Below are 23,234 nucleotides of genomic sequence, written 5' to 3'. Positions count from 1 at the left end.
GTCCTAGGTGTCAGGACACAGTGCATGCTGCAGGGAACAAAACTATAATGTAAAAGGAGCAGAATCTGTGCTGTGCCTTAGTCTCTCAGTCATGTCTGTCTCTTTGAGACCCCATTGTAGCCCACTGCTGCTGCTGCTGCTGCTAAGTTGCTTCAGTCGTGTCCGACTCTGTGCAACCCCAGAGATAGCAGCCCACCAGGCTCCCCCGTCCCTGGGATTCTCCAGGCAAGAACACTGGAGTGGGTTGCCATTTCCTTCTCCAATGCATGAAAGTGAAAAGTGAAAGTGAAGTCGCTCACACTAGGCTCCTCTATTCATGGGAATTCTCCAGTCAAGAATACTGGAATAGGTTGCTGTGCCTTTCTCCAGGGGATCTTCCCAAACCAGGGATCAAACCTAGGTATGCCACATTGCAGGCAGATTCTTCACCATCTGAACCACCAGGGAAGCACAGGAAAATCCCAGCATTGTCACTAACTAGCTAAGTGACCCTTGGTATGTTACTCATCCCCTCCAAGCCTCTGCCTCTTCCTCAGTATAAACCTAATGGAACTCATTTCTAACAGTTACAAGAACAGAAGAGGATGCACGTAAAAGGCATGGGTCGTGGTGGACATATACTAAATAGTGATGATGCTTCTATTTATCATTAATGATTTAAGTCTTCTAGGAAAATCCAAGTCTAGTTTTGTTTTTTTCCTCCCCCTAATTCAGTCATTTTCCACTGTGCTTCCTTCAACTATTCTATAGAATCTAAATGTTTTGTCTTGTTTTTGAGGGGATGATAAAGTATCCATAGATTTCTTGGGGTTTAAATTCTACACTTCTGGGCTCTACTCATCCTTCATGTCCCCTTTTCCTTCCACATAGTATGATTGATATGATGGTTAATTTTATGTGTCAACTTGACTGAGCCACATGACTCCTGGTCATTTGGTCAAATGCTATTCTGGATACATCTGTGAGAGTGTTCCTGGATGAGATTAACATTTGAATAAGTAATCTGAGTAAAGCAATTTGCCCTCCCTAATGTAAGCAGGCCTTATGCAAGCAGTTGAAAGCCTTAATGGAACAAAAAGGGTGACTTCTCCTAGAATAAAAGGTCATGGCTTCTACCTGACTGCCTTGAATTGGGACATCTGTTTGTTTGTTTTTTTTTCTTCCTTCCTTGAACTTTAACTGAAACATGAGTTCTTCTTGGTTCTTGAAACTACGTGCTTTGAACTGGAACTTATACCATTGGTTCTTCTGGTTCTCAGGTCTTCAGACTAGGACTAAAACATTACCACCCGTGGGTCACCAGTGGCCAGCTTGCTGACTGCAGATCTTGGGACTTCTCAGCATCCAACATTGCATGAGCTGATTCCTTATTTTAAATAGATATATATGTAGATAGATAGATATAAATATGAATATGAATATAAGTTAGTGTGTCCATATCTAGACTCCCCGGGTGGTGCTAGTGGTAAAGAACCCACCTACCAATGCAGGAGATTTAAGAGATGGAATTCGATCCCTGGGTCAGGAAAATCCCCTGGAGTAGGGCATGGCAACATATTCCAGTATTGGGGCTAGTGCACTGGGACAACCCAGAGGGATGGTATGGGGAGGGAGGAGGGAGGAGGGTTCAGGATGGGGAACACATGTATACCTGTGGTGGATTCATTTTGATATTTGGCAAAACTAATACAATTTTATTAAGTTAAAAAAAAAAAAAAGAATCCCATGGATAGAGGAGCCTGGAGGACTACAGTCCACAGGGTCACAAAGAGTCAGACATGGCTGAAGCAACTTAGCATGCACACACACGCATACATATCTACCTATCTTTCTCTCTCTATCTAATATATCTATTTATTTATCTATCATTCTATCTCCTACTGGTTCTGTTTCTATCCTAATACAGTTTAGGATACTGAAGCACAGAAACAGGGTCTTCCCAAGGTCACGATAGTACCTAGGGAAGAAGACATAGTAATTTCCCACTTTCTGCGTAATTCTTCCTTTCATGCTTTCATGCTGCCTCCCAATAATAAATGTTACTTCGTAAGTAAATAAGAAGGGAATGCAGGTCCAAGCTCTTCTTCACAAGGTTAGATGAGACCTAAACGTGACATCTGTGATGCTACCTAGACGAGAGAGAAGATGGGCCCTGCTCATGTCCAAGGGAAGGGGAGTGGCTGACTGTTTGCTCAATGCATGATGTATACTCAGGATATTCACACTTATGATCTTTGAATTTTCACAGAAATCTACCTTGTCCCCATTCTTAGGTGAAGTTACTTCTGAATCCAGAGCTCACATTCTTACTGTGATAACAAGCTCACTCCCTAAAGCTGAGCCGAGGACCAGGTGTAAAGTACTAGGAATCTCTTTCTAAAACTCTGAGTGGGAGACATGCTGGGGGAGCCTGAGGATGCATGAGAAATCTGGGTTCTGCTTATTACTCAGATTCTAGTCTTGCATCTCCCCTCCTTCCCTCTTTATCACCAGTCCCACATGCCTATGTGGTCCACATGAGTCTAGGAGGATGCCAGGGCCTGGCAGACAATGTTTGTTTTACAGCCAAGCACACCTGCTTCCCGCAGCCTGCCAAGCTCTTTAGCTGCTGGCTCTTGGGCTGGATGCTTATCTCACTTCAGACCTCATGCCTGCATTCATTCTCTTTCTGTAGAAGAAAGAATCCCTTCTCTCTCTCTCTCACTCCTTTCCTCCCCTCCCCTTCCAATCTCTCTTCCTCTCTCCTTTTCTCCTTCCCCTCCATCTTTCTTTTCAGTTGAAATTTGTTCTCATTTTATAAAGGTAATGCTGACTTAAAAACACTCACCATCTAAAAGCTGAGTTGTGTTTTATTCGATGGGGATTTCTAGGCCTTAAACCTGGAGGCAGCATCTCAAGTAACCCTGAGAGAACTGCTCCAAGGAGGCAAGGAGAGGAGCCAGGTTATACAGAAGTTTTGCAACAAAGGACAGGTAGTTGAAACATTAAAAGACCATCATTAATTAAAGAAAACCAGATATCTCAAGTTATCAAATTTAGCACTTTTCTATGTGTGGGAAGATTCCAGAGTCTGGTCTCACAGAAATCCTTCCTTTGATATCACCTCAGCGATCTGGGACCTGTTTTCACATCCTGTGCTCACATCCTGTGTTTTCTTTCCTCAGGGCTCACCATGGGGAGCGACTGCGGTCTGATGGCTGCTAGAGAGTATTTTTTCCTTCCTGAATTCCCTGAGGGCTCACCAACTCACCCATCCATTGTGGCTGTAATCACTGATGACCATGACATCTTTTGTTTGCTGATATGACAGGAAATATTAAATTTCTCAATAAAAAGCAAAACAAAACCTCTTTCTAATTTTTTTTTGGCTTAAATGTGTAGACAGGACTCATTCTATGCAAAAGCTCTATGCCCCTGGCTTCCCACTTTTCATCCTTAATTTGGTACCCATTTCCCCTTGCTGCTTTTTTTTTTTTTCCTGCAGAATTTCTACCAAGTCCTAAACACTGGTGTTTGTTCTGACTGATGCTCTGCTGTTTGTCATGCAAATAGGATTTTGCTTCAAACATGATTTTAATTTAGTGGCGGTTCTGGTTGTTTGTCATGGAAGCGAGATCTTGCTGGCACAAGATTTTTTTTAGCCAATTCTGGTAACTCAAGTTCCCACAGTTACTCCAGTCATTTAGTCTTGTTCTGTAAGGTCCAAGATTTTAGGAAATTAAAACCACTTTGATTATATGCATTAAATTAATAATCCTTAACATTTTTGCATACCCATACAAATGCATCTTCATCATGAATTCTTAAATAGCTAAAAATAGTAAAAGCTTTTCAATGTTTAATATATACATTTGTATATATATGTACATAGGGCTTCCCAGTTGGCACTGGTGGTAAAGAATCTGCCTGCCAATGCAGGAGATGCAGATTTGACAGGGAGATCCCCTGGAGAAGGAAATGGCACCTCATACCAGTATACTTGCTTGAAAAAATTCCATGAACAGAGGAGACTGGTGAGCTAAGTCCATGGGGCCCCAAAGAGTCAGACACGATTGAGCAACTGAGCACATATATGTATGTGCTAATATGCATATTTGCATATGTGCTAATATGCATATTTGCATATATGCAAATATGTACTTACCTGTATATGCATATATATTTCAGTGCTATGCATCTGCAATTACTTTGTGTTCACACTCATGAAAATAATGATGTCTTCTATTTTTTTTTTTTTTTTTTTTAAGAAAAGAGATCCAGATCCTGATGCCCAGTTTCAGATGCAGAGAGGAGTATCAACAATAAAGGTCTGGGTTGTTGAGATGCTATGTGCTTGGATGGAAAGGTGTTTGTGCAATGAATCAAAAAATGATGTAATGTAGAGTTGGCCTGTCATATCTGTGGACTCTACATCACTGGTTCAACTAGTAGATGGAAGGTATTCAGAAAAAATAATCCAGAGATGATTTAAAGTATATGGGAGGATGTGCTTAGATATTTGCAAGTATGTGCCATTTTACATGGGGAACCTGACCATTCATGGATTTTAGTATTAGGGAATGAATACTCTACAGATACCAAAGGATAACTCTAGGGGTGAGAGATGCAATAGAACAAGAAATAAGCAAAGGAGGTCAGGGGTCAGCCCCAAGAGAAGAGTGCCTTTCATTATCTCAGTTTAACACCTACTGAGATAAAGCCACTTAAAGTTTATCTAGAAAAGTAGGGACATTGATTTTGGAGAAAATAAAATCAAGTTTGACTGAGATAATGTACAATAAATTAAACTAACAACTATGAAAATAACTTCATCCTATATTTAGAAATGCAAATTGCAAATGCAATCTTGATCTAATTCTTAGAATGAACAAGGAAAGGATCAAATGGCTTTCACTGTTTTGGAGCTGATGCGTGACTTTTACCACAGGATATGAGATCAAGATAAAACAATCTTCACTTGCCAACTGCCTTTCATACTATGATCTTAAAGAGAATACTTTTTTTTTTTTAATATTTAGTACTTTACTCATTGTACCAAGATCCCTTTTTAGTCTTTGGTAATGAAATCATTTTCTCTTGAAATACTTCAAGATTATCTTTGTAGTTTGCCCTTTATTTAACTGTTAATTGATTTAACTTTGCCGCCTCCTCATCTATCAGTGGTTTTATAGGAGAAATGGGACCTTCTCCAAGATCACTCGTTACTTTCATCAATTTAATGAGATTGTTTGGAAATTTTGTATTTCCTTTGCAATTACTTTGTATTGTATCCCTCAAGTTAGGAATGCCATATCAAAAGAACAAATACATTTATAACACTTGACAATCTTTGAGAGTCTAACTCAAAAGACATTGATACAATAGATTAGGATAAATGTCAATGTTAAAAGGGAGGTGTGTGAGACTAGTGACTCACTTTGTTTATGATTATTTCACTCATGAACATTTTTTCTATTATTTTAAATTTTGCTTTCCTAGAAACTGTGTACTTTTGGGAAACTGAAGAGAAAGAATTGAATAAAACATAATATTTTTGGTCAAGAATTGTGTCTTAAGTGCTCTGTCATAGTTTGAAAACAAGAGAGAATGTTTAATATCCAGAGTCATGGGAAATAGACCAGTGGGCTTCCCTGGTAGCTCAGTTGGTAAGGAATCTGCCTGCAATACAGGATACCCCGGTTTGATCCCTGGGTGGGGAAGATCCCCTAGAGAAGGAAATGGCAACCCACTCCAAAATTCTTGCCAGAAAAATCCCATGGACAGAAGAGTCTGGCAGGCTACAGTCCATGGAGTCGTCAAGAGTCTGATATGACTTAGCGACTAAACCATAAAAGAAATAGACCAGAAATCACAAAGTGAGGATAAATGACTTATTCCCTACACCTTGGATGAGGCTTACATTTTCTGAACTTGGTATCTGCTGGGGGCTTAAGTAGAGGTGATGGGCATGTAGAATTAAAATAATTCTGTAGATTGGGTTCCCTGGGAAACATACTGAAGGGTAGACTGGCAGGCAGGAAGTTTTATCATCTATTAAGGTCTACCCCTGTGGCAGGGAAGGGAAGGGAACAGGGCTTTGCAGAAGGAGAAGTTACTTTGCAACACAATCACGTCAGAAGCCTCAGTCAAACTTCCGAGGCTAGGCTGTCTCTTCAGTGATCCTGTGTTGTCAGGGACCCAAACTAGTCTCTACCCTCACACTGAGTGCTCATGGGTGCATGCAGTCCCAGGAAGGCCATGTGAGTCTGATCGGGAAACTGTTTCAGCAGAGGCAATTCCTATTGGGTACTAATGGGTAAGGCTGTCTTCTGCCTTAGTCCATGAAGCTTAGGATGATGATAAAAAACACTCATATTTATTGAAAACTTACTATATGAATGGGTAGTACTATTCAAGTTTGTTGTTGTTTAGTCGTTAAGTTGTGTCTGACTCTTTTGCAACCCCAAGGACTATAGATCACCAGGCTCCTCTGTCCATGGGATTTTCCAGGTAAGAATACTAGAGTAGGTTGCTATTCCTTCTCCAGGGGATTTTCCTCACTCAGGTATCAAACCAGCATCTTCTGCATTGGCAGGTGGGTTCTTCACCACTGAGCCACCAGGGAAGCCCATTGATTCATATTGCAGGGGTGGGGAGAAATAAGATTCACTGAGTCATTGATTTATGATATTAACCAGTAGCTAATCAGCAACATTATATAACAGGAAAGGTGTGAGGTTAAGGGGAGTCAGTAACAAACAAGTTAGACAAAGTTACTTTCCTTAACAAGGTTATACTTAATTTTTCCCAGAGATTAGGTGACTTTTTCAAAGTCACAGATATGGTGATGGGCAAAATCAGAACTGACACTGGGAACCCCTCACTCCAGAATCTTTATGCTTGCCCCCATGCCACCTGAATCTTGGGTCTTTGTTATAAACTCCCCTCACCTGGACACAATGGAGAGGTTCTCTAGGGAAATTTGCTTCAGGCCTTCCAGTCCTCACATTGATATCCTATGTGGCAAGGTCACGAAGTCCTCAGTTTCCAACCTAGTGCTTGAGTCATCTCATCTTAATTTAGTGCTTTTTATTTCTGTGGCTCTTTAGTCACTAAGTCATGTCCAACTCTTTGCATTCTCACAGACTGGAGCCCACCAGGCTCTTCTGTCCATGAGATTTCCCAGGCAAGAATACCAGAATGGGGTGCCCTTTTATTTGCCAATGGATCTTCCTGACCCAGGAATTGAACCCACACCTCTGGCATCTTCTGCATTGGCAGGTGAATTCTTTACCCCTGCTCCATTTGGGAAACCCTCTTCATTGTCAGCCGATAAAATCAACAGACACCAAGTATCGCTAACTGGAAATAAATAGCTTCATTTATAATCATCCTAGAGAGTTGGAATTTCGAATAGGAGGTTTCAATGCAAAACCCACCCACAGGCAGAAGCATGAACTGAAAAATGTTAAAGTGTCTTTCCCATGCTGTGTGTCCACTGTCTTTCCTTTAAAAGGGAGAGGACTCAACGAAATGGGAAAAACCCAAGGACAAATGTAGGTGATATCGATTTTTAGAAAGATCTGAAATGGTTTAATACAGAATTTCTCTTTATAGAATGGATTTCCACAGGAATAGATCCATTACTGTGTATAGTCATTACTATATAGAGTGGACTACCCAAAGTGAGGCTTTTACCCCTTCCTGTTTGAGGTTTTCTTGGTTGATGGAAGTCAGGTGGCTTTAGAGGTAGTTTCCTTAATCTCTGTGAATACATTTTAGTTATGACGATTACATAACTCTTTCCTCCTCAACCACCTGAGCTAAATATATAAAACTATCAATACTTAAACAGTAAATGCAAAAATATAGATATCCTGGGTCAGGAAGATGGGAAACAGCTACTAACTCTAATACACTGTGTAATTTCAGCTCTGTCATCACTTATGAAAGCCTTGTTTTAATGCCGTATACTTATCCCTTTCATATATATTAAGCAAGTACAAATAATGCTACAAAGTAGAAGTTCTACCATTACTGAGGTCCTACTATGCACCAGAGGCTGTGCAAAGCATTTTATACACCCCATTTTATTGACCATTCTACACCTAAAATCAGGTTCAAGTAACTTAAGAACTCTCGGACTTTAGGGACTTCTCAGCAGTCCAGTGGTTAAGACTCCATGCTCCCAATGCAAGGGGTGCAGGTTCCATTCCTGCTTGGAAAACTAAGATCCCACATGCTGCATGGTGCAGCCAAACAAACAAACAAACAAAAAAAGCAAAAAAGAAAAGAACTCTTAGATTTTAGAGGCAGAACAAGAATTTGAGCACCTGTGTGCATGTGGCTAGAGTCTGTGCTTTTTCCTGATCACTTCAGCTCTCTATAATACTGGTAAGTGTGCAGACAATAAAAAAATGTTACATGTACCTTCAACTCAGAGCTCTTCTTAACCATAAGAAAGGACTCTCAGAGGCTGGATGGTCACTACCATTTCCTGAACTCCTACCATTGCCAGACATTAGACTTGACATTGCAAAAGTGAAAGTGAAAGTCACTCAGTCGTGTCAGACTCTTTGTGACCCCGTGGACTTAATGGTCCATGGGATTCTCCAGGCCAGACTACGGGAGTGGGTTGCCTTTCCCTTTTTCAGGGGATCTTCCCAACATTGCAAAGGAAAACACAAAACAGACATAGATCCTGCCTGCAAGCAGTTTTATTTTTAATTTGTAAGGAAATGGTGAGAGAGGGAGAGGGTGGGAAGATTTGGGAGAATGGCACTGAAGCATGTAAAATATCATGTATGAAACGAGTTGCCAGTCCAGGTTCGATGCACGATACTGGATGCTTGGGGCTGGTGCACTGGGATGAACCAGAGGGATGGAATGGGGAGGGAGGAGGGAGGAGGGTTCAGGATGGGGAACACATGTATACCTGTGGCGGATTCATTTTGATATTTGGCAAAACTAATACAATTATGTAAAGTTTAAAAATAAATAAAAATAAAAAAAATAAAAGGAAATGGTCAGATCATCTCAGATCAGTCGCTCAGTCGTGTCCGACTCTTTGCGACCCCATGAATCACAGCACGCCAGGCCTCTCTGTCCATCACCAAACCCCGGAGTTCACTGAGACTCACGTCCATCGAGTCAGTGATGCCATCCAGCCATCTCATCCTCTGTCATCCCCTTCTCCTCCTGCCCCCAATCCCTCCCAGCATCAGAGTCTTCTCCAATGAGGCAACTCTTCGCACGAGGTGGCCAAAGTACTGAAGTTTAAGCTTTAGCATCATTCCTTCCAAAGAAATCCCAGGGCTGATCTCCTTCAGAATGGACTGGTTGGATCTCCTTGCAGTCCAAGGGACTCTCAAGAGTCTTCTCCAACACCACAGTTCAAAAGCATCAATTCTTCGGTGCTCAGCCTTCTTCACAGTTACTGTTTAGGAGTGCTATGGCAGAAAATATATGCAAAAATAAGACAAAATACAGCTTATTTTTTTGGATTTTTTCATCCCAGCCACTTTGTGAGGTAGACAAGAACAGGTATTGAGCGCAGGTATTTTCCTACTTTGGAGTCCCCAGTTGGCTCATTTGTGAAATGCAGTCCCATTTGATATAGTATCTGATACAGGATTGGAAGTGTTATCATAAGTAGCAGACATTACTCTGTTCCAATGTAATCTTATGTATATATGTGTAAAATTGCTATCATAAAATTAAAAATTATAGTTAAAGTGTTATGAGAGCTGGAGGAAAGTTAAGGGAAGAAGGGATGAAGGAACAATATAAAATTTTAGAGCAGCCTTTCTATTTATGTAATATTTTATTTATTCCAATTTTGCAGAGAGAAGGAAAAAATACAGATAAATAAGCCATTTTGCTCAGGATTTCATAGCTAGTAAGTGATACATCCAGGAATGAAATTCAAGCCCCTTGAGCACTCAAAGCTGGCTTCATCCTACCACATCACATGACCAGTCATGGAGAAGGGCATTCAGAGGAAGCGGAGGTTTTTCTTGGGCTCAGGGAGTACCACAGTATCAGCTCTTAGGACAAAGATTAAATTCCTCTTTTCTTCCTAAATGCATGTCATTGTTCAGATTGATAGCAGGCAGCAGTGAGAATCAAGGGATTAGCTTCATATCATTATGAAAGCTTTGACTACTTTTTTTTTTTTGCTTCTGCTAATATCGCTGATAATTGGATCAGACCCTGGCTAGAATAGAAAATAAAGACAAGTGTCCTAGAAAAGATGTCTATTCTGTTGCTAAATATAAATATTAACAAAGGAATAACACTTTCTTTCATTTGGAGAATCAGTGCTTGCTGCACAAAAGCTTGAATACAAATCAAAGGAAGGTTTATTTATAGGCAAAAAATGAATTTGTCCTCAAAAGAGAAGCAGGCAAGCGGTGAGTCTCTGTTCTGCTTTGGGGGTGTTTCTGACTGTCTTCTTTGTGGGCACGTGGAAGGGCAGAACATGTGGTGCTTTTGAAGTGGGGTGGGGCTATGAGAATATTTCTGCCAGTGGAATATGAGCAAAGGTGATAAAAGACAAATATTCAGTTACTAATGTGAGACTCTGGGCTTTCATTCTGTCTGGTATATTGGCTGGTAACAATTGAGATGGTGACCTGGCTTCGTTAGGCCAGGTTTCTGAACGATTCTAATGAGAAGAGTCATCACCCACGCCCTCTTGCTACTGACCCACAGTGACCATGTAGACTGAGTAAGAAAGACGTATATGTTTATTATTTTAATATCAAGATTTGGGGGTCATTTCTGCTTGGTACATATCTTAGTCTAGCCAGATTGATACAGGAATAGCCATTGGATACACTCAGTAAAAATGTCGGCATTTTCCCCCCTACAATCCTCTGTATTATCAACCTTTCTATTGCAATTTTTTTTTTAAGTATTTATTTATTTTCTTGGCCGTGTTGAGTCTTAGTTCTGGCACGCCGGATCATTCATTACAGTGCATGATTTCTCTAGCTGTGGTACGTGGGCTCATTAGCTGCACTACACCGATTGATTTGCATCATGATACATAGGATCTTAATTCACTGACCAGGAATTGAACCTGAACCCCCTGCATTGCAAGGCAGCTTCTTAAATGCTGGACAACCAGGGCATTCCTGTGCATTCTTCTAAGAGTGCTTCTAGAACTCTAAAACAGCAGTCTTTGTAGCTGAATAGTATCCCTTCTTTTCTCTTCCTTAGATCATCTCCATGCCTATTTTTAACATAATAGAGTCAGAAATAGAGTAACAAATCTGAAGGTGTTATTTGTGGATAATTGATTTTGATTGTGGATGAGGATAAAATTTGTATTCTTAACGTGTGTGGAAAACATGCACACACATGCTTAAATCTGAGCATGAAATCACGTGGGCCAAAAGCCACATCCATCAGTGGAATTACTACATAATTTTGACTTTTAAATATTATTTAGGAATTTTGTTTATCCTGGATTTCACCACCCCAGGAAGCATAATAAAGCATAATGTACTTCAGTATTCTTGCTTAGAAAATTCCATGGACAGAGGAGCCTCATGGGCTACAGTCCACGGGGTTGCAAATTGTTGGACACAACTGAATGACTGAACATACACAAACACACACACTGACGTTATAGTCATCTTTTCAAATGAAAGTAGACTACAAAATGATGGCTTTAGATGATTTTAAACCAATGGTTCAAAATTGAGAAGAAAAGTTGTTCAGCCGCTAAGTAATGTCTGACTCTTTTGCAACCCCATGGACTGTAGCCTTTCAGGCTCCTCTGTCCATGGGATTTCCCAGGCAAGAATACTGGAATGGGTTGCCATTTCCTTCTCCAGGGAGTCTTCTCAACCCAGGAACTGAAGCCAGGACTCCTGCATTGGCAGAAAGATTCTTTACCACTGAGCCACCAGGGAAGCCCAACAAGAAAAGTTATAGAAAACAAAATTTCATCTTCAAACACTTCAACTTAAAAAAAAATCAATACACAAGAAAACCTTGCATTCTTATCACATATATATATCAGAAACAAAGGGGGAAAAGCTTTGTCTTGAACAACTGCTAAGTGTATAGAAGAAAAAAAATATCAAAAATACACATCTGTGCATCAACCACTTAGCTGTTGACAAACAGAGGTAATAGCCACGTGGAATTGAAAAACTAAGCAGAGAGCCCTTCTGAGAAATGAAATGCTAGGGTACTGACTCATAAGAGCAGCAATTTTTAAAGAGAAATCTTGGCAAACTTCAGGATTGGAAAATAACTTTTCTGAGATCTAGGAGAGCAATATTCAACACTGATAGAAAAGGAAAATATATAGGTAACCTGCTAAGGTTATCTGTTCAGCACATTTATTTGTAGACAGTTTCAGACAGATGATTCTTTGGAATGCACTATCGCATATGTAAATAGCTATTTACTTACACACACACAGCCATATACACACACACACTAATCCTTCCTGACTTGACTTTATTTTCATATGTATTATTTCTTGTTTTAAATTTGCATTTATTGCTTAAATACATTTGCTATATCCATTATTGTAAATTTCTTTATCATAATTTTTTCTTTAATGCGTTTCACTTTCTCGTTCAACTCTATTTTTCTGTGTATGAACTTAAGGTATTTTTGTACATAAAATGTACACAAACACACTGTAAAAATATTTACATGCATATTCGGCCTTAAATAATTTATAATAATTTTTGTTTATACCTTGAATGGTTCTTTATATCCTGTCTTTTGTTCCCTTTTGTTACCCATTCTGTTAAAACCACCTGTAAATGATTGAGGTTGAAGATCGTTGTTACAATGAGAATCATTAGAAGAACTGGAACAGCAACTTCCTTTTCTGGACAGTGGCATCTTGAGATTAAAGCAGCTTTTTAAGCAATCCTGATGTGCTTTTTGACTCCCATTGAGTTTTCAAAGACTGAAAACTCACCTTGCCTCTAAATTTCAGTTCTGGTACCCAATTCATAGAATTTTAAAATTTTAAACGAGTGGCTAGAAAGCGTAAGGATGCAATAGACGTTGGTTATCATAATTGTTATCGTCCCCCTTCTCCTCCTCCTCTTCCCTGTTTTTCTCATAATTATCTGCAATCTTTTCATCAGTGGCTGCTTCATACTATTCATGTTCCCAAAGAGAGAGAGAAATAAAGTTCCTTCTTATAGACACGCTCCTTAATCATCTTAGCAAAGCATTACCTGTGTCTGGGGATTCCTTTCTATGGTTTACTCTCTTCATAATACTTTTAATAATCTGAAAGTATTTTATTTTTTAAAAATGTACATGCCTATTGTCTACTGACTAGAACTTAGGGTGTGTGAGAGCAAAGACTTTTTTTTATTCTGTCCACTACCCCAGTGCTTAGAAAACTGCCTAATTCTAATAGGACTTCAGCAAATATTTGCTTAATGAGTGAATATTGACTCTTGAGTATTTTTAATTCTACAGTCCATGCTTTCTCTCATAACATTTCATAACTGCAAATTATAATTCTCCAGGCTAGCTAAGAACTATAGTAGTGCAGTGGCATTATCAAAGAAAGAAGGAATAATTGTGACTGCTACATTTTAGGATGACATTTTGACTGAGTCTTGGAGAATGACCATACTTTTGACTTGAGGAAACCAGGCACATGAGGATGAGACAATTTATTGTAAACATCTCTCATGCAGATATCGGGCAGGGGGTAGAGGGGAAAAAAGCCAGTATTTCTGACATACCCCTACCCAAACATACACACATTCTAGATTTGAAGAAAACTGGTAATAACCAAGAATATGATAAAAACATCAAACAAGTACAAATCAATGACACATATTATAAAATATGCCATGATTTAATTCATCCAGTCTTGTCATTCTGGCATGTTGGTTATATCAGCATTAATACAGATTTTATTTCCTTGGCTCACATATTACTAATCCTATAGTTGCTTTGATAATCCAACAGTGGTATATGGTGGTTCCTTTCTCAGTAACTTTGGACTTCTGAATTCTGATGTTCAAATAATGATCTTTTACTAAAAATTTTACTTAAATTTTTCTAATTAATAAAATAAAGGAATTAGTATCTTGTATCACCAAAGCTTCTACTCATTTTATCTATGAATTGTCCCTCTATTGTCTCTTATCTGGTTAAGAAATACTAGGAAAAATTGGACAATAATTACTTGTTTCCCAAGGTTAAAAATTTGTCAGTACCATGGACAGCATCAAATCACTGCTAAAACCTTTCGTTGTATTAGACCAAATAAACTCACTTGCCCTATCCTTCTTTTCTTTTAGCTCAATTCTATTTTCCTCTAACACAGATTCTAAGTGTGTGTTCTCTCAAACTTGCCTAATTGAAAAAACACAAAAAATAGTTTAATACCAGCTTAATTGCAGTTGTTTAGTTGTATTGTTTGTATCCTATACTTTAGACACTTATTTTGCAGTACTATGTTAGATTTTAAAAATGTACAATTCTTAGCAGGAAAATGCTAAATAAATGGGCACTGATAAAAGTTATTTCAACCAATAGACAGTATTAATTGTTTAACATGCTAAGTTCTAGGCAAAGATGCTAGCAAGAGAGAAAGGGAGGGAGATAGGAAAGAGGATAAAAAGAAGAAAACGAAGTGGAGGAGGATGATGGAGAGGAAGAAGAGGAAGGAGGGAAGGAGAGAGACATAAAGAGAAATAAAATATACAATCTCCACTGACAGCAGGAACTCTTATGATAAAGAGAAGATGGACATGTGCATAATTATCTATTAAATTGGACAGTCTATGATTAATATTATGTTAAAAAGGCAATGAATTTACTATGCTATTAATAAATATGCATCCTTTACAGTTGTATATAATTTTAAAACACAGATTGCTTTTACATATACTAAAATTTTAATTTAAAAATTTTACAACAGCCCTGTGAAATCAATATCATAGATAACATACTTTGTTTTAGAAATAAGAGGAAACTGATGTCAGTGAGATCAAATGACTTGTCTCAGTTTTCAGAACTAGCAAATAGGAGATTTGGTCCTCAAGTCTAAGTCTTACTATAATACTTGCCAATATATGCCTATTTTTCATTATGCATTCCTTCTGTGATGTTTTATTCATATTTTAGCTTCAAGCATTTTGCTTATCAGTTTATTATCAGCAGTGCCCCCACTCCCCTTCAAAGAATGGAAAAAGAGTATCAGTCTTGGTTTGCGAAAACGTGTGTAATATAACCTTTATAAAAACATAAAACAAACTATATTTACTTTTCCAAGACCATATAAGTTCATTAAATAAACTTTTAATTAGTGTCTATAATGTGCAAGACACTGTGATAAGCAGTAAGATTGATGGGTTGAACAAAACAGAGTCTCTCATACTTAAGATCTTCCTTAAAATGAGAGATCATCCTTAAGATAAATATAATGAGACAAAGAACCTCATTAATCTGCTACTATAGAAATAAGCACAAAGTGTGAATTAGAAAATACAAAGCATGAATTATAACTCAGCACAGATGGCACTCTGAATTTGTACAACTCTGAGAGTGAATAACTTCTTGGTTTTGTGTTCAGTAACCTCACTTGTCTCACCCTGGCCCTAACTTTGGTGGCAGTGATGCCAATTAGGTAATATTGCCACCTGGAACACAAATGTATATAAAACATCAGCCTAAGTTTTTGAAGCTAGTGGGGGTAATGGATTTCCAGCTGAGTTATTTAAAATTCTAAAATACGATGCTGTTAAAGTGCTTCAGTCAATACACCAGCAAATTTGGAAAACTCAACAGTGGCCACAGAACTAGAAATGGTCAGTTTTCATTCCAATCCAAAAGAAAGGCAATGTCAAAGAATGTTCAAACTACTATATAATTGCACTCAAGTGCTAGCAAGGTAGTACTCAAAATCCTTCAAACTAGGCTTCAACAGTGTGTGAACTCAGAGCTGTCAAATGTACAAGCTAGATTTAGAAATGACAGAGAAACTGGAGATCAAATTGCCAAAGTCCATTGGGTCATAGAAAAAGGGGGTTCCAAAAAAAATCTACTTCTGCTTCATTGGTTATACTAAAGTGTTGACTATGAGGATCACAATAAACTGTGGAAAATTCTTAAAGAGATGGGAATACCAGACCACCTTACCTGTTTCTTGAGAAATCAGAGGACAAGAAACAACAGTTAGAACCAAACATGGAACAAAGGACTGGTTCCAAATTGGGAAAAGAGTAAGTCAAGGCTGTATATTGTCTTCCTGCTTTTTTTAACATATGTAGAGTACATCGTGACAAAGGCCAGTCTAGATGAATCACAAGCTGGAATCAAGATTGTTGGAAGAAATATCAACAACCTCAGATATGCAGATGATACCACTCTAAGGGAAGAAAGAAAAGAGAAACTAAAGAACCTCTTGATAAGAGTGGAAGAGAGTGAAAAATCTGACTTAAAACTCACCATTCAAAAAACTAAGATCATGGCATCCAGTCCCATCACTTTATAGAAAATAGATGGAGAAAAAGTGGTAATGGTGGCAGATTTTATTTTCTTGGGTTTCAAAACCTTTGTGGATGGTTACTGTAGCCATGAAATTAAAAGACACTTACTCCTTGGAAAAAAAGCTATGACAAGCCTAGAGAGCACATTAAAAAGTAGAGACATCACTTTGTCAACAAAGATCCACATAGTCAAAGCTATGTTTTTTCCAGTAGTCATGTATGGATGTGAAAGTTGGTCCATAAAAAAAGAAAAAAACTAAGCACTGAAGAATTGGTGCTTTCAAACTTTGGTGCTGGAGAAGACTTGAGAGTCCATTGGACAGCAAGGAGATCAAAGCAGTCAACTCTAATGGACTCAACACTGAATATTCATTGGAAGGACTGATGCTGAAGCTGGACCTCCAATATTTGGCCACCTGATGTGAAGAGTTGACTCACTGGAAAAGACTCTGTTGGGAGTCTGGTGGGAGAGACTGAGGGCAGTAGGAGAAGGGGGCAATAGAAGATGAAATGGTTGGATGGCATCACTGACTCAATGAACATGAGTTTGAGCCAACTACAGAAGATAGTGGAGGACAGGAAAGTCTGGCATATTGCTTTCCATGGGGTTGGAAACAGGCAGATACAGCTTAGCTACTGATCAACAACAAATACAACATATTTTTAAAAAAGTTAGTATAATAAGGAGTAGAAGAAACAATACAACAACTTAAATAATACATTAATCAACTTATTGATAATCACAATGTCTTTTTCCCAGCATTGAGTCCAGGTTTCCTCTATCCTTTGCTAATACCCTGGATGAAAATTTTTCCTTACAGAGTTATCTCAATATTTATTATAAAATATTTTACCTTTATTGGGTTGTCAAAATTTTATTCACTAAGTCTATTGGCTAGAAGATTGCTAAAGTAACCCTAATAACTCATTGAGTGCCAAATCAGATTCCTCCTTTTCCCCATTGGGTAGAAGCCTTTTAATTTCTTTTTAATTAGTATGTCAAGTCCCTTGTAACAATCACCTTCTCTGTCAGATAGGTAGTGTGGGTAACAGAAAAGACCAGGGTATTTTCTTGGCTTTTAAGCTAATAGAAACTTGTCTACTCTTTTTGAGGGAAAGATTACTTTCTTAAGGAAAATAATCATTAAGACCCAAAAGTCCTCTAAGCAAGTTACAGGGTATATTATTGAGAATGGTTTATTTTACTTCTACTGTTAGGTTCCTATTTGACTTTGGCAAAAATGATGCCATAGGATGGTTATTGGTTTAAGTCACATATTACATCACATAAGACAACAATCATATGTGTGTTTCCTTCCAGCTAATACTATAAATAAACTTTAAATAGTATCATTGGCAGCATTGAATGAGACTATGCATGAGCTCTACAATTCTATTAAGCTAGATGTTTATGGGTGAAGGGTTACATGGTAAGATAAAAATAATTACTTAAGTGTAAGCTTTATTTTATTGAATTTGCCATTTAATGAGTCTCTTAGTTGGAGAAGATGTTATATGAGACACCAAGGTGCTGAGAATGGTATTCTGTATGTCTATAAGTGGTGGTGCTGATAGAGCATGGTAGGCATCAAGTCCCTATCCAGAATAGATTTTCAAATACCTACTCCCCCCAAATACAAATTACTACCATCTCCATGATGGCAGGGATCCAGAGTAATCAACTAGCCATTAGACCACTGGTTACTAAAGGGAATGATGTTTGGCTCAAGTCCATTTCCTGTTGTGTGCAATGCACCGGCAGATGTAGCCTGTGGTTACATTCCTGGTTTTTTAGTTTATAAGTAGGAATGTTATATATAGCAGCTCAGTTCAGTTGCTCAGTCGTGTCCAACTCTTTGCGACCCCATGAATTGCAGCACACCAGGCCTCCCTGTCCTTCACCAACTCCTGGAGTTCACCCAGACTCATGTCCATCGAGTCAGTGATGCCATCCAGCCATCTCATCCTCTATCGTCCCCTTCTCCTCCTGCCCCCAATCCCTCCCAGCATCAGAGTCTTTTCCATACTACATTTAATATGAGTAAGAATCTATTTCCGAAGCTCCAGTCTATCCCGTTCTGTCTTCCACCTGCACCAAACAATATATTTCCTTCATTGGAACTTAACAATGAGTATTGATATTGTAAACCCCCTCTCTCACTCACTTGGTTACTTTTTGTTTGAATTTTTTTATTGTGTAGATGAATTTGGATTTAATTTACTTTATGATAATAGATTTTCCTTTACATTAGCATTCTTGTATATCTGTTTGGATACAATCAGAAAAAGGAAATCACTCAGTGAGTTGAATGTTGACAAAAATGAAAACTTAAAGTTTTTGTCAAAAGACTCCTAGAATAAATTTAATATCCAAATTATACACAGAGAGAAGACAGGATTTTTATAATAAAGGATTAGTATCAATGTTGTAGAATAAGAATACTAGCAACCCAGTAGAAAAATATTCAAGAGATGCAAAGATGCAATTCACAGAGAGGGAACTCCTAGTTAGTAAATATTTGAAAACTAAAAGGGAGATGGCTATCCTTATTAGCCAATTGATATTCCAACCCCACATCATTTAACATCTATTATAATGTAGGATGATATCTTTTTTTTTTTTTGGCTTGAACTTTATTATTGAAAATGCCAAGGTCACACCGTACATATTTCATATAGTTGGGCTATTTAAAATGTAGGAAGTGTAAGTATACTAGACCCTCAGCTTGGAGGAGTAAGTTATTTCATTGATAGAAGGTAGGGGAGAACAGTTAAGATCTTGCTTAAACCTCCAATACTTTTATTTGTGAGCCACACTGTCTGAGAACACGTTCCAAGTATTTGCAATTGGCTGAGGTTTTTCTCCATGGCCTGCTGAGTTCTGAGAAACATGAATCAATAGTCAATTGTTCAAGGTAATCAAATTCCACCTGAAAATGTTGTAAAATACAGCTCAACATGAAATGCCATATCTTGTAGAACGGAACCATTTTCAGATTTAATCTTTTTATTACCTACCAAACTGGGAGCACACACACAAACTTTCCTCAGAGCAACAGAAGTCAACATTTTCCTGGTCAACAGACTTCACTCATAACAACCAATAGAACAAAATGTCAGGTTCACTCAGTCCCTTGAGCACTAAGATGACTTTTTCTAAACCTCTGTCGTGGATTTTTCTTTTTAATCAGGAAGAAAATGATCACTACAATAGAATGAATAGAAACCAATTTGCTTTTTAAATAGACTGTGGAGTTCTGAGATCAAGAATTTCCTTCTGATCCAACCTAAGCTGATGAATAGTATGTCTAATGGGATGATACTTGATTCGGCATGCAACTAGGATTAAAAAGCATCTGTTTTTTGAGTTACATAGGTTACCTAAAAATCAATTGTTTTTATGTGAGAGCCTGTAAAGAAGGAGAATTACTTCTAAGTGCAAACCTACAGGGGGAAACAGACCATGCAGGTTGGCCACCTAAAAGTGAACCATAAGATTCTTCCTTTCAATTTCCTCATCTTGCAAAAGAAGAGAAACTCTGAGAATTCTTAAATTCCTGGACTCAGTGCGGCCCTGAATGTAATATCCCTTCCATTTCATCAAAGTGGTAACAAAGAGTATGCGTGATTGTTATCCTTTAAGGTCCGGCTAGTCAAGGCTATGGTTTTTCCTGTGGTCATGTATGGATGTGAGAGTTGGACTGTGAAGAAGGCTGAGCACCAAAGAATTGATGCTTTTGAACTGTGGTGTTGGAGAAGACTCTTGAGAGTCCCTTGGACTGCAAGGAGATCCAACCAGTCCATTCTGAAGGAGATCAGTCCTGGGTGTTCTTTGGAGGGAATGATGCTAAAGCTGAAACTCCAGTACTTTGGCCACCTCATGCAAAGAGTTGACTCATTGGAAAAGACTCTGATGCTGGGAGGGATTGGGGGCAGGAGGAGAAGGGGATGACAGAGGATGAGATGGCTGGATGGCATCACCGACTCGATGGACATGAGTTTGAGTGAACTCCGGGAGTTGGTGATGGACAGGGAGGCCTGGCGTGCTGCAATTCATGGGGTCGCAAAGAGTCGGACATGACTGATGAACTGAACTGAGCCTTTGGAATGACAGTCCAAGCTGCCACTTTAAGTCTCATTGCCTGACAAGTGCTCTGCATAGAAGAAATTGTCTAACAATGCAATTGGCAGATTTGAGGTCATCATTGCTAACCGCTCAATCTATGGCACCATCAGCATCTCTCTGTTTATTAAGTTCTTACCTTTATCTCACATATATGCTGCTTCATTTTTAATTAAATAATGCCTTCCATAGGCTTTGTTTCCTGTTTCTGAAGTCATTATATCTTCCTTTATTTTCATTTATTAGGATTGCCTCTTCTTTGCTTGTTTTACCTAGCACATTGCCTCTCTTTTTAAAATTATTGTTATTTTGTTTTGTTTTGCTTATTCATTCCCTACTCGATCCCAGATTTAAGAGTCAGGTCCAATGTGATTCCATTTTTCAATAGTGCTTTTGCCTTAAGACTTTTAACAGCACCTTTTTGCTCACCCTACGCTGCAAAGGTCATTGCTTTGAGCTTCCTCATCACCCAATATTATCTCCACTGTTGCAAATGTGATGTAACTATTCATGCAGTTACCCACCACACCTCCCCCCTTATACCATGAACTCCTTAGAGGCAGGGAAAGGATCTGCTTTCTTCATTGTTGCACTGTCTGCGAAGTTCCTGGTATATACATGTGTGTTCTTAGAATGCACCTGTTAATATACTTACTTGTATGGTGGAATAATCTGGGAGCTATAAGGCCTCCTTTATTTTTCTTGAAGCTCACAACAGAGCTAGGAATACTGTGCTAAAATCTTCTCTTTCTGTCTCTCCTGGGATATACCCACTTGAGTTTCCCGCATTGCGTGTGGTAAGTTAGGAAAGAGTCCTTAGTTACAAAGTTAAGTATTTTGGACTCTGGATTTGGCATGGGTGTATCAAATTTAGCCTTGGAATACGGAATGAAGCAGGGCAAAGACTAATAGAGTTTTGCCAAGAAAATGCACTGGTCATAACAAACACCCTCTTCCAACAACACAAGAGAAGACTCTATACATGGACATCGCCTGATGGTCAACACTGAAATCAGATTGATTATATTCTTTGCAGCCAAAGATGGAGAAGCTCTATACAGTCAGAAAAAACAAGACCAGGAGCTGACTGTGGCTCAGACCATGAACTCCTTATTACGAAATTCAGACTTAAATTGAAGAAAGTAGGGAAAACCACTAGACCATTCAGGTATGACCTAAATCAAACCCCTTATGATTATACAGTGGAAGTGAGAAATAGATTTAAGGGCCTAGATCTGATAGATAGAGTGCCTGATGAACTATGGAATGAGGTTCGTGACATTGTACAGGAAACAGGGATCAAGACCATCCCCATGGAAAAGAAATGCAAAAAAGCAAAATGGCTGTCTGGGGAGGCCTTACAAATAGCTGTGAAAAGAAGAGAAGCGAATAGCAAAGGAGAAAAGGAAAGATATAAACATCTGAATGTAGTGTTCCAAAGAATAGCAAGAAGAGATAAGAAAGCCTTCTTCAGCGATCAATGCAAAGAAATAGAAGAAAACAACAGAATGGGAAAGACTACAGATCTCTTCAAGAAAATCAGATATACCAAAGGAACATTTCATGCAAAGATGGGCTCGATAAAGGACAGAAATGGTATGGACCTAACAGAAGCAGAAGATATTAAGAAGCGATGGCAAGAATACACAGAAGAACTGTACAAAAAAGATCTTCATGACCCAGATAATCAAGATGGTGTGATCACTCACCTAGAGCCAGACATCCTGGAATGTGAAGTCAAGTAGGCCTTAGAAAGCATCACTATGAACAAAGCTAGTGGAGGTGATGATAGAATTCCAGTTGAGCTCTTCCAAATCCTGAAAGATGATGCTGTGAAAGTGCTGCACTCAATATGCCAGCAAATTTGGAAAACTCAGCAGTGGCCACAGGACTGGAAAAGGTCCGTTTTCATTCCAATCCCAAAGAAAGGCAATGCCAAAGAATGCTCAAACTACCGCACAATTGCACTCATCTCACATGCTAGTAAAGTAATGCTCAAAATTCTCCAAGCCAGGCTTCAGCAATATGTAAACTGTGAACTTCCAGATGTTCAAGCTGGTTTTAGAAAAGGCAGAGGAACCAGAGATCAAATTGCCAACATCCGCTGGATCATGGAAAAAGCAAGAGAGCTCCAGAAAAGCATCTATTTCTGCTTTATTGACTATGCCAAAGCCTTTGACTGTGTGGATCACAATAAACTGTGGAAAATTCTGAAAGAGATGGGAATACCAGACCACCTGACCTGCCTCTTGAGAAACCTGTATGCAGGTCAGGAAGCAACAGTTAGAACTGGACATGGAACAACAGACTGGTTCCAAATAGGAAAAGGAGTTTGTCAAGGCTGTGTATTGTCACCCTGTTTATTTAACTTATATGCAGAGTACATCATGAGAAACGCTGGACTGGAAGAAACACAAGCTGGAATCAAGATTGCAGGGAGAAATATCAATAACCTCAGATATGCAGATGACACCACCCTTATGGCAGAAAGTGAGGAGGAACTCAAAAGCCTCTTGATGAAAGTGAAAGTGGAGAGTGAAAAAGTTGGCTTAAAGCTCAACATTCAGAAAACGAAGATCATGGCATGTGGTCCCATCACTTCATGGGAAATAGATGGGGAAACAGTGGAAACAGTG

This window comes from Bubalus bubalis, chromosome 7 (assembly GCF_019923935.1).
Source record: "Bubalus bubalis isolate 160015118507 breed Murrah chromosome 7, NDDB_SH_1, whole genome shotgun sequence".
NCBI lineage: Eukaryota > Metazoa > Chordata > Mammalia > Artiodactyla > Bovidae > Bubalus > Bubalus bubalis.
Note: the sequence above shows the minus strand (reverse complement) of the source record.